Source organism: Dermochelys coriacea, chromosome 11 (genome assembly GCF_009764565.3).
Source record: "Dermochelys coriacea isolate rDerCor1 chromosome 11, rDerCor1.pri.v4, whole genome shotgun sequence".
Classification (NCBI taxonomy): domain Eukaryota; kingdom Metazoa; phylum Chordata; order Testudines; family Dermochelyidae; genus Dermochelys; species Dermochelys coriacea.
This window is the reverse complement of record NC_050078.2, coordinates 9,491,209-9,503,594: the sequence shown is the minus strand read 5'-3', so window position 1 is coordinate 9,503,594 and position 12,386 is coordinate 9,491,209.

The window sequence follows — 12,386 nt, the reverse complement described above, 5'->3', positions numbered from 1 at the left end:
CTAGTGTCTTAGCTCTTGCCCACCATCCCATCTTGATCTTTGTTCATTATGTGTCTATATTTTAGATCATACGTTCCTCTGAACAGTGGCCTTCTCATCTCACGTGTCTAGTAACTCAGTGGGGTCTGAACCCCTGATGTTTGGAGCTTCAGATAAGCACCCTAGAAGTGCGGATGCTCCCCTGAACCTCTTGCATTGGAAACCACATGAACACAGGAGATAGTTCTGGTAGTTCTTGCTTTCAATGGAGCCAGAAGTATTCCAAGAACAGCCTCTCTCACTTCTGCTACAGTCCCCCCCCCCCCCCGAAACTTAGAAGTGCAGAGGAGCTATGAAAATGATAAATAATGGTGCCCTCTTATGGAAAAGCCCTATAGAGTTTACTGGGTTGAATTTGATAGGGTTCTCTATACAGCTCAAATAGGGTCTCATAGTATTCCCTCTAAAAATGTCTATAGAGTGACAGCTTTTCTATAGGACTTTTAAATCACTTTATATAATTTAATAACAACAATAGTCCTGGGGAAATGTATAGGCTGGTTTAAAAGGGTCTCATTCTCTATTCAGTTTTCTAGGTAGGCCTTCTCTAGGTAGGCCTTGGGTAAGGAATGGTGTCCCTAGCTTCTGTTTGTCAGAGGGTGGAGATGGATGGCAGGAGAGAGATCACTAGATCATTACCTGTTAGGTTCACTCCCTCTGGGGCACCTGGTATTGGCCACTGTCGGTAGACAGGATACTGGGCTGGTACTTTGGTCTGACCCAGTATGGCCATTCTTATGTTCATAAAAGGATTTGGGAAAATCTCCTAAACTCTTTTAGATCTCCAAGACAGAACAGGTTCTGTTTGATTTCTGTTGAGTTTTGAGATTCTGACTGGTTTCTCTCTTTTCCAGACTGGTTCACCGCTCCAAATTCCAAAGGTGTCAATATCCTTTGGGTCTGGACCAACCCAACTGAGCCCAAACACCCCTCAGCTCTGAGGAATTTGGATTCAGAGCTGAATATTGCAACCCCAGGCTTGTCTCAGGAATCATAATCCTTTGCATTTATGCAGCTCCTTTCTGCTGGAGATCTCGGTGCATTCATTTTAGCCAGGTATGTGAACAACAGCAACCAAAGGGAATGCAATCCTTGCTGGTATAGTAGACGCTCACAAGGCACGATGTGATTAAAATGGGGGCACTGAGATTTTGCTGGCCATTAAGACAGGTGACCGGGGTTAGGAGGAGATCAGCAGTGCTGGTTTTGCCGAAGTTCTTACAGGACCCCTGCAAGACATAGGTAGCGTGGGTTGGATCTTAGCCATTTTATGCCCTGCAAATGGTATTTCCCACATTTTACATTTAGGCAAATTGAGAGGCAGAAGATCCAGTGACTTGTCCCAGGTGCCCCAGCACTGCTGGGAATAGAGCCCAGAATGCGACTTCCATCTCTATGCTCTGACCACAATAGATTTTATTGGCTTTGAATATGTAATGTTACTTCCTGGTATCGGAGGCCACAGAGTGACTATGGGACCTAGTACTAGTGACAGCTAAAGGAAATTTGGTGCTGAAACACAGATCCCAGCCCAGTGTGGGGTTGTGTGTCTTTCAGACAGTAATTGCATCTGTTGCCTGTCTACTCTACAGCTGCATGACTCACTAACATTACAGAGAAATGCCTCTGTGTATTTCTGATGTTGTATGTCTTGTTTTCCTTTTCTCTCCATTTACCATCTTTTTGTGGTCAGGACTTGAACAGGTTAAACTGTTAGCGATGCACCGCAGGGGCAGTTACTCTGACAATTCTGCTGCTATTCTATAAATAGGAGGCTGTTTCTAATCTGCTTGCCACTAGTTTCCACTCCCTGCCAGTTTTTTCCTGCTTTTTCCTGCAAAGAGGCATCCACAGCCTAGAACTGTCTGTAACCCTGACACTCTAGAATTATTGCCGGGGAGAGATTCTAGCAGCTGAATCCAGTTGTACAGTACTTGAAATGTTGTCAATATTTATGTAACTAATTCTGATGGAAAGAAAGAAAGAGAAAGAAAGGGGGAGGACAGGAAGAAACCCTGGCAAAGAGTTAGCAATCCCAATTTGTACGTGCCATTAAATAAATAAACCTGGGCAGCAACTGACACACTGAAACCTGGAAACTGGAATTGCACCTATATACAACAATCCTATCATTCCAAAGGTAATTTCTGTCCCCACTCCCACTAAATCAGTGTCTGTACCTGTGTTTCTCAAATGTTGGGTCTTGCCCCACCAGAGGGTCATGGGAAGGGTCTAGATGGGTCGCTTCTCACTACTCCCCACCCTTTGTGTGCCCCAGAAATACTCTTCCCTGCTAGGGCTGCCTAGGGAGGACAGTTTGTGTCAGGCTCCCAAGGGTTCCCAAACTGAGTGTTGTTGTGACCGGGTGCACAGGGTACCAGCACCATTCAGGTTTGGCCCGGTGATCCCACAGGGCCAAGGAGGGGTGCAGTGGTGGCAGGAGGGGTGCTCTCCGCACCTTAACACCGGGGAAGACTCTTGCTATGAGGGGAATCAATGCGGTTCTGTCTCTGGCACCCCTGACCTGAAAGGAATGTGAGAGGCGAATTGTCTCCTAGCACACAGACAGGCAGCCTGCGGGGCTGTTCTGGGTTTGCTGTTGTTTTGGTGTAGCCTGTTTTCCACTCTCACTGAAAGGAGTGAGGACCTCAAACTACGGGGGTGTAGCAGGAGACCTGTTACTGTTCTCTGTCCACGGAGGGGGCAGGGCTGGGAGAGTGAGAGCAAGGGGCTTTGGGGGAGCTGAGCAGGGGGCTTGGAGGCCAAGCCAGGCTGGGGAGAGGAGTGGGGAGCAGGCCACTGGGGAGGAGAGCTAGCCATGTGGAAAGCATGCAGTTTTGTGGTTTTCTTTTTTCTTTCATGTTTGAATATTTTTTAAAATTAAAAATAGTAAATATTATTTATAGAGACACAGACACATGCATACGTGCTGTATACGTGTCATGGTGAGTCCCCACAAATGACAAAATGCAGCTGGTGGGTTGCCTTAGTAAAAAGTTTGGAACCACTGGGCTATACAAATATTTCCCATATCCCTTGGGGGAGAATGGCTAGTCCTGGGGTTAACCCAGGGCACTGGGAGTTAGGGGATGTAGAGTCTGTTTCTCACTCTGGCACTCACTTGTTCTCAGTTTCCCCTCCTGCAAAATGAGGTTGATAACCCACCTCCCTCCCAGGTTGATGCTTGTTTCATTAATGCTGCTAGGCGCTTTGGGATCCTCCAGTGGAAGGCGCTACGGACGTGCAGCGCTGAGTTGTGATTAGCTCAAATATGCAGATGAGAAGGGATGTTTCTTTATCAGTGAATTAGTGACTGAACGGGAGTAGAACACACCCGTCAATGCTATAGTTTAGCAAACCCAATGGATCCTGTTTCATTTGCAAAAGAGCATTTTCTAGGAAGGAGTCCAGGAAGCAATGAAAACCAAAGGAGCAAAAAGTCCTGAAATGTGCCACAGTTATTAATCAGAGGGCCCCTTCTACATAGCCTGCTGATTGTACCACCTCAGGATGCATTCTTGGCAGGTCAGAGCACAAGCTAAGGGCTTCATTCTACCTTTCGACACAGCCCTCAGCTAAGGGTCACCTATTAAGTTGCCCCATTCCATAAGCAGCCCCAGGAGATACTGGGACTCAGTCCCTTAGTCATAGTTCCTCCCCTAAGTCCCCCTTACTCTGGGAGGAGGGGTAGTAATTTGCTGCTGGCCTACACCAGTGCACTGGCTCAATTATTCTAGTCAGCGAGTAGAGGGGATGGAGCCCAGGCTCTGCCCACTCCTCACCTGCTTGCTCCTGGTAAGGAATACCCAGGCAAGTAGTCCCACTTATCCCTACACACCTCAACCCCTGCTTGGGGTAGCCCATCTGATGCACAAAGGGGATTCTCACGAGAGCTGCTCAAAATTCTTCAGATGAACCTTTTCCTGGCCCCCAAAATGTGTATTTGGATGGAATGAACCATTTAACGAATTCAGGTCAGTATCGCTGAACTGTTTCGTCCAAAAAAGAAGAGAAAAAACATTCCCCCAAAAGTCAAAACATCTTGAGTTTTCCATCTGAAACAAGTTTGTGGTTAGAAATTTGCTCCAATTTTATTTTTTCTAACCCCCCTCGCCCCCCAGAAAAGGTCAAAACTCCATGAAAACGAAACGCATTTTTTTTGACTTTTTCATTTTTCCAAAAAATGGTTTTGTTTCCAGTTGACCCTGTGATGAGTGTTCGGAGCCTGATGAGTCATCTGAGGTAAATACCTATAAGTCCTAATGGTCCAACCAATTCACTAGCTAGGGCCTAACCATGCCATCCCAAGGCAGGTATATGTGCTCCTAATGGAAGCAGCCACTCCAGTCTGCTCCATGTTGCTACCTTTTAGGGGATACTCCCAGCTGCCTGGCAGTTCTGACCAACTATCATGCTCCAGCCTTTACCTGCCTCTGCTCTAGCCTGGGCCTGCTCCAACCATGGTCTGGCTGTCTTGACAGACCCAACACATATTTTCCCATGGTTGAGAACTGAAAAATCGATTATTTGCACAGCTCTACTTCTCACTGCCTGGTGTATCCCAAGTGATGGTGTAGCCCTCGGTCAGTTCTTGGGTAGGGGATCCTCCAAATGGGAGGGGAGACCCTGTGGGTCAGTCCTGAACCCCTGCTGCTGGAGTTTTGGGCTCTTTGGGTGAAATGTATGATTATTTATAATTTGCATTAACAGCAGTGCCTATAATTCCCATTCCTGGGCCAGGACCCCATTGTGCTAGGCGCTGTACAAACACAAAACGAAAAGACAGGCCCTACTCCAAAGAGCTAAATTTAAAGCTGACTGCCTCATTAGAGAACCCATCACCCTTTTTGCAAGAAGAAGATTGTTCTTATTTATTCTTTCTTGTTTGCAAATCAGTTTTCCAAGGTGTTTTGAGGTCTGGGCATATGGAAGGTGAGATGCACACTTAAGCCAGCGTGAGCCATGTGTAGTCAGCATCTCTCAGGATCAGACCCGAATTAAGAGAGAAAAATAGTTGAGGGCCATCCACACCACCTTTCTGCCTCTCATTTTCCTCCATTCATCCATCTCTTTCTTCTTCCAAAGTCCAGCTTTTCAACTTGGGCATCTAAATTGGGTGCCTGAATCCTGAACCTGCATGATCAAATCAGCCCTTTTGGTTGCCTAAAATGGATATTTGGGTAACTAAAGAGCCCAGATGAGTGCCCAAAATTCAGGCACTCGGCAGAGAGGTGGAGAGTGACCTCATCATTCAGGCTCCATGGCTCAGGAACTCAGTTCCTGGATCTTCCCTTGGTCATTTCACGTAGAACTTGTCTACACTATCACTTAAGTCAATATAATTTACATCTCTCAGGGGTGTGAAAAAGCCACCTCCGTGAACGATGCAAGATACATTGACCAAAGTGCTGTTCACACCAGCGCTAAGTTGGCAGGAGACACTGTCCCCTCAACATAGCTCCCACCTCTCACTGAGGTGGAGTAATTGTGCTGACAGGAGAGTGCTCTCCCATCGGCCTAGTGCGTCTTCACCAGATAGTAGTACAGACTAGCCCTTAATCTCTCTGGGGAAATGCATCCAACATGATGTTAAACATGGTTTTGCCTTCAGAGGGAACAGGGGCACTTGTTGTGGTTGTGCTTAAATTTAAAAGGGACTTTGCTAAACTCCCTCCTTTCATAATACAATATGTATGAAATTACAGTCCGTCTTATATAAATACCTATAATATTATACATCACTTTCAATGACTTTATTGCTATAGTCAGATAAAGATGTGCTGCCAAAGATGAATACATGGATGTATCTGTATATGGTACCTGTGGGGTAGATGGAAGCTTTTAGAAAATACGTCTGTCTTGGATTGGGGTCCGTTGCCAGACAGGGCTATGCTGTCTCATAGTCTGAGGCACTATTACTTTGATGGTTCTTTGGATTTCCTATAGTGAAGCAGAAAAAGTTTCTGTCCATTTCAGTTCATACGTTACACAGTGCACATGGCTCATGACCACAGCCAGGGGCTTTTTTGGGTTGCAGCTACCCAAAGGGTATTTTTGGAGCTTGAGAATCCTGCTTGAAGAGGCATCGAGTAGATATAGACCTCCAGTGGCATTGGGGATATATGCGCCTGTCGCAGTGTTGGGGGTACTGAGCGACTGTGCTTGTGTACACTCTCCAGTGACCATGGTGTGGCTAGAGCCCTAGTCACTCCCCTACCATGTCCTCTACAGCATTTCCCCCTTCCCACCTCTTGTGCTTTTGGGAGCCGAGGAGGCCACACGATGGATGCTTGCCATGCAGGAGCATTAGAGAGCAAATGCATTCTCTGCACATCCCTCCCCAAATACATCTGCACGTGGGCAGACATTGTTCAGCCTTCAGCGTTTTGTGTGCACCTCCTGCCCTTACAGTGAAGTTACCCTTCCCATCTCACCTCAGTTCACTCTGCAGAAGGCCATGCTAGGTACCTAGCCTGTTTTGTATCCCATGCTCCTGGGAGTTCCTTAAACCAAGGCACTGAGGCTCTGCGGTAAGGGACAGAACTATGATCTGTAGCCATCCTGTCTCCATTTCCCTTGCTAAACTCCCAAAGCCCTGCCCCAGCATGTGATGGGCTCATTGTAAAACCTGGGTTAGGTGTTCTAGGGGGCGAGCTCATCAATGGGAGGAAGACTGTTATGGTGGTTAAGGCACTGGCCTAGCATATGGGAAATCTGGGTTCAATTGTCTGCTCTGCCATGGACTTCCTGTGTGAGGTTGGGCAAGTCACTCAGCCTTACGGTATGTCTACACAGCACTCAGGAGGTGTGATTGCAGCACCTGTAGATGTAACCATGCCAGCTTTGATCTAGCTAGCTCACTAAAAAGAAGCAGAGCAGTGCTGCACAGACCCTCTGCCTGCCTGCAAGTGCCCCTGGGTATGTCTCACCACTCATGCTGCTGTGGCTTCACTGATATTTTTAGCAAGCTAGCTTGTGTATGTCCACACACGCTGTAGTCGCACATCTGAGTGAAATATGACACACCCTGAGTGGCGTGCACTGTGTATGTAAGTTCTCTGCACTGTGTGCCTGGCTGACTAAGTGGCTGATTTAAGCCCCTTATAACTGAACTGACCAAATGATAATAAATAGCAAATGTGGAGGAAATGGCTTGTGCCTACTTAGTGTTAGTTCCTAGGCAAAGGGACAAGACTCTGAAACAATCATAGGCTGTGGTGCCTTTGAGTCTAGGCTGAATAACCCCTGCACAATTTACCCAACAAAGAAAGTTTGCAGCCATTCCTCCACTGTTTCATTGCTCCCACACTGTGTGCATGCAATGGGTAGATCAGTTCATATCTTTCTTTGTTTGCATCCACCAAACTGTGTATCTGGATGCTGGTTAAAGGACTGCAGGCTGTAATCCTGGGAGGTTATGGGATTTAAACAGCTCCTGGAGGTTATTACAAAAGGAAGAATTTTCAAATGGGCATCTCTCTCTATTGGTAAAGCTAACTCTGCTCTGCTTACTTTGGAGATAAAGGGCAAGGGCCAGTATCTTAGCCCTGGTCTACACTACAGGGGTTAGGTCGAATTTAGCCGCATTAGGTTGATTTAAAAATGACTGTGTCTGTACAACCAACCCCGTTCCGTTGACCTAAAGGGCTCTTAAAATCGACTTCTGTACTCCTCCCCGGCGAGGGGAGTAGCTCTAAAATCAACCTTGCTAGGTCGAATTTGGGGTAGTGCAGATGCAATTTGACAGTACTGGCCTCCGGGAGCTATCCCAGAGTGCTCCAATGTGACGGCTCTGGACAACACTTTGAACTCCAATGCACTAGCCAGTATGTAGGAAAAGCCCCGGAAAATTTTGAATTTCATTTCCTGTTTGGTCAGCATGGTGAGCTCAGCAGCACATGCAGTCTCCCCAGAATTGCAAACGAGTTCCAGCATGGACCGAAAGGGAGACACTGGATCTGATTGCTGGATGGGGAGAAGAATCTGTGCAGGCTGTACTCCGATTAAAAAGAAGAAATGCTAATACAAAAATCGCACAGGGCATGGTGGAGAGAGGCTAGAACAGGGGGACACAGCAGTGCCGCGTGAAAGTCAAGGAGCTCAGGCAAACCTACCAAAAGACAAAGGAGGCAAACGGTTGCTCCAGGTCAGAGCCCCAGACATGCCACTTCTATGATCAGCTGCATGGCATTCTAGGGACGGACTCTACCACTACCCCACCACTGTCTGTGGACACCTGCAAGGGGGGAGTCTCAAGCAACAGGGAGGAGGATTTTGTGGATGAGGAAGAGGAGGAGAAGGAGGAGGAGAATGCACAGCCGGAAAGCGGCTGTTCTCCCTGGCAGCCAGGACCTTTTCATCACCCTGGAGCCAATACCCTCCCAAGGCGGGATCCCCGACCCTGAAGCCAGAGAAGGCAGCTCTGGTGAGTGCACATTTGTAACTACAGTTACAAATTCATTCATCAGTACAAGGTTTAAAAGAAATAAAGTTTAGTGTTTGATTTGCCCTGAAGAATTGGGATGCATTCGCGGCCAGTACAGCTACTGGAAAAGTCTGTTAATGTGTCTGGGGATGGAGCGGGAATCTTCCAGGGACATCTCTGTGAAGCTCTCCTGGAGGTACTCTGAAATCCTTTGCAGAAGGTTTCTGCGGAAGGCTACCTTATTTCGTCCTCCACAGTAGGACACTTTACCACGCCAAGCCAGCAGCAAGTAGTCTGGAATCATTGTAGCACAAAGCATGACAGCGAATGGTCCTCGGTTTTGGTCGCATTCAAGCAACATTCGATCTTTATCTTTCTGTGTAAGCCTCAGGAGAGTGATATCGTTCATGGTCACCTGGTTGAAATAGGGGAATTTTTGTAAGGGAACAGTAAAAGGACCCCGTTCATGCTGGATTGTTTGCACTTGGCTAAAAGGGATCATCCCGGACAAAAGCCACATGGCGGGGGGAGGGGTGAAGGGATCATCCCAGAGACTAGCCGTGTGGCGGGGTGGGGGGAGGTGTGTACTGCGCATCCAGTACATGCGCATGCAGCCCCTCCTTTTAAATGTGAAACCCAACTGGCATTGCTTGCTATGGGAAAGGATGGCACTTCAGTTTGAAACAATTCCCACATGTTATGAAGGCATAAGAAGCCAACCTCGTGTACCCTTTGGCTTACCATTGCTGCCTGGAAACCGAATTCTGTTGCCCAGCCTTTTGTGATGTGTCACCATACCAGCAGGCGCTCAATATAAAAGGCAAAATGCGACCTTGTACCTAAAACACATGTGCTGTCTGCTGTGAATTGGTTGATTCACTGTGAAAGAGTCTCCCTTTTGTTCTCAGAAACGAATCACCTTAAATTTTACTCTCCCTTTTTATCTCCCCCAGGTGCAAATGTTTCTATGCTCCCGCTATCATCTCTGTCCCTGAGGTTATCGCAGATTAGAAGGTGAAAAAACCACACTCACAGTGACATGTTTTCCAAGCTCATGCAGTTCTCCCACACTGATAGGGCACAGCTTCATGAATGGAGGCATTCAGTGGCAGAGGCCAGGAAAACATTAGGTGAGCGCGATGAGCAGAGGCAGGAGGCGATGCTGAGGCTTATGGGGGAGCAAACAGACATGATGAAGCATCTGTTGGAGCTGCAGAAAAGCCAACAAGAGCACAGACCCCTGCTGCATCCACTGTATAACTGTCTGCCCTCCTCCCCAAGTTCCATATCCACCTCACCCAGATGCCCAAGAATGCAGGGTGGGAGGCTCCAGGCACCCAGCCACTCCACTCCAGAGGATGGCCCAAGCAACAGAAGGCTGTCATTCAAACAGTTTTGATTTGTAGTGTGTCTACAATAAGCAATGTGGCCTTGTCCTTCCCTCCTCCCGCACCCCACCCCACCTGGGCTACCTTGTCAGTTATCTCACTTTTTTTTAATTAATAAAGAAAGAATGCATGGTTTCAAAACAATAGTTACTTTATTTCCTTTGCCAGCTGTGATCGAAGGGGGGAGGGTGGTTGGCTTATAGGGAATTAAAATCAACAAAGGGGGCGGGTTTGCAGCAAGGAGAAACACACACAACTGTCACACCGTAGCCTGGCCAGTCATGAAACTGGTTTTCAAAGCCTCTCTGATGCTCAGCGCACCTAGCTGTGCTCTTCTAATTACCCTGGTGTCTGGCTGCTCAAAATTGGCCACCAGGCGATTTGCTTCAACCTCCCACCCCACCATAAACATCTCTCCCTTACTCTCACAGATATTATGGAGCACACAGCAAGCAGTGATAACAATGGGAATGTTGGTTTTGCTGAGGTCTAACCTAGTCAGCAAACAGCGCCAGCGAGCTTTTAAACTTCCAAAGGCACATTCTACCACCATTCTGCACTTGCTCAGCCTATAGTTGAACTGCTCCTTACTACTGTCCAGGCTGCCTGTGTACAGCTTCATGAGCCATGGGATCAAGAGGTAGGCTGGGTCCCCAAGAATAATTATTCGCATTTCAACATTCCAAACTGTAATTTTCTGGTCTGGGAGGTAAGTCCCTTCTTGCAATTGCTCGAACAGCCTGAAGTTCCTAAAGATGCGAGCATCATGCACCTTTCCCAGCCATCCCACGTTGATGTCGATGAAATGTCCCTTGTGATCCAACAGTGCTTGCAGCACCATTGAGAAGTACCCCTTGTGGTTTACATACTGGTTGGCAAGGTGGTCCAGTGCCAAGATAGGGATATCTGTTCCATCTATCACCCCACTGCAGTCAGGGAACCCCATTGCAGCAAAGCCATCCAGTATGACCTGCACATTTCCCAGAGTCACTACCCTCGATAGCAGAACGTCAGTGATTGCATTGGGTACTTGGATCACAGCAGTCCCCACAGTAGTCTTGCCCAGTCCAAATTGATTCCCAACTGACCGGTAGCAGTCAGGAGTTGCAAGATTCACTGGGCTATCGCCACTTGCTTCTCAACTGTCAGGGCAGCTCTCATCTTGGTATTCCTGCATTTCAGGGCGGGGGAAAGCAACTCATAAAGTTCAAGGAAAGTGGCCTTATGCATGCGAAAGTTTCGCAGCCACTGTGAATCCTCCCAGACCTGCAACACTATGCCGTCCTACCAGTCTGTGCTTGTTTCCTGGGCCCAGAATTGGCGTTCCACTGTATCAACCAGCCCCACAGCCACCATGATGTCCCAGTTGCCACAGCCCATACTTTCAGGAACATCTGTGTCCATGTCCTCATCACAATCATCCTTATGCTGATGTCTCTTAGCCTGGTTCTGCACATATGCCAGGATAATGCACGAGGTGTTTACAATGCTCACAACAGCAGTGGTGAGCTGAGCAGGCTCCATGCTTGCCATGGTATGGCATCTGCATGGGTAACCCAGGAAAAAAGGCACAAAACGATTGTTTGCCGTTGCTTTCACGGAGGGAGGGAGGGAGGGGTGACTGATGATGTACCCAAAACCACCCTTGACAATGTTTTTGCCCCATCAGGCATTGGGAGTTTAACTCAGAATTCCAATGGGCAGTGGAGACTGCGGGAACTGTGGGATAGCAACCCACAGTGCACCGCTCCGTAAGTCGATGCTAGCCATGGTATTGAGGACACACTCCACCAACTTAATGCGCTTAGTTGGAACATACACAATCGACTGTATAAAATCGATTTCTAAAAATCGACTTCTATAAAATTGACCTAATTTCATAGTGTAGACATACCCTCAATCTTCCTGTTTTATCTGCCCTATTGAGATATGGTTTTCCGATTGGCTTGGTCACCTGTCTATGGTTGCATGCTTAGCATTACTGGTAAATACAGCTGTATTAGCCAAAACACCATGTAAAAGCAGCCAGGAGGTGGTGAGCTACAGAATCTTTCTTCTGTCAGCCACGGGTTAAAATCCACCCCACGGCAGTTCAAAATCTCAGGTAGGTTTTCAGATTGCCTTGATTTCAGCCCAGTTCCTAATGGGCATCTAGCCCCAACACAAAAACAAGTTCAGCAACTGACCCCGTTGTTGAGAGGCCAGTGAGTTCATGGGTATAGAAACTGAAAGTGTACATGGAATTAAATCATTACAGCTTTACAGAACCCATTGCCTGACTCTCAGTTACTTGGTTTGACCTCAACTGCAGTTCATGAGCCAAATTCTCCTTTCATTTTTAACAGTACAACCGCATTGACTGCAGTGCCCCCTGAGAGAGACTCCTGTGACATTGCATAGGGGTACCTGTGAGGAGACTGTGTCCCCTTTTGATTATTATTGTCACCATGTGGTTTTTCATTCCATTTTGGTTGGAATTCCATCATCTTTGTGTTTGGGCAAGCGCTAAATATTAACTTAGGTTTGGGTTTAAA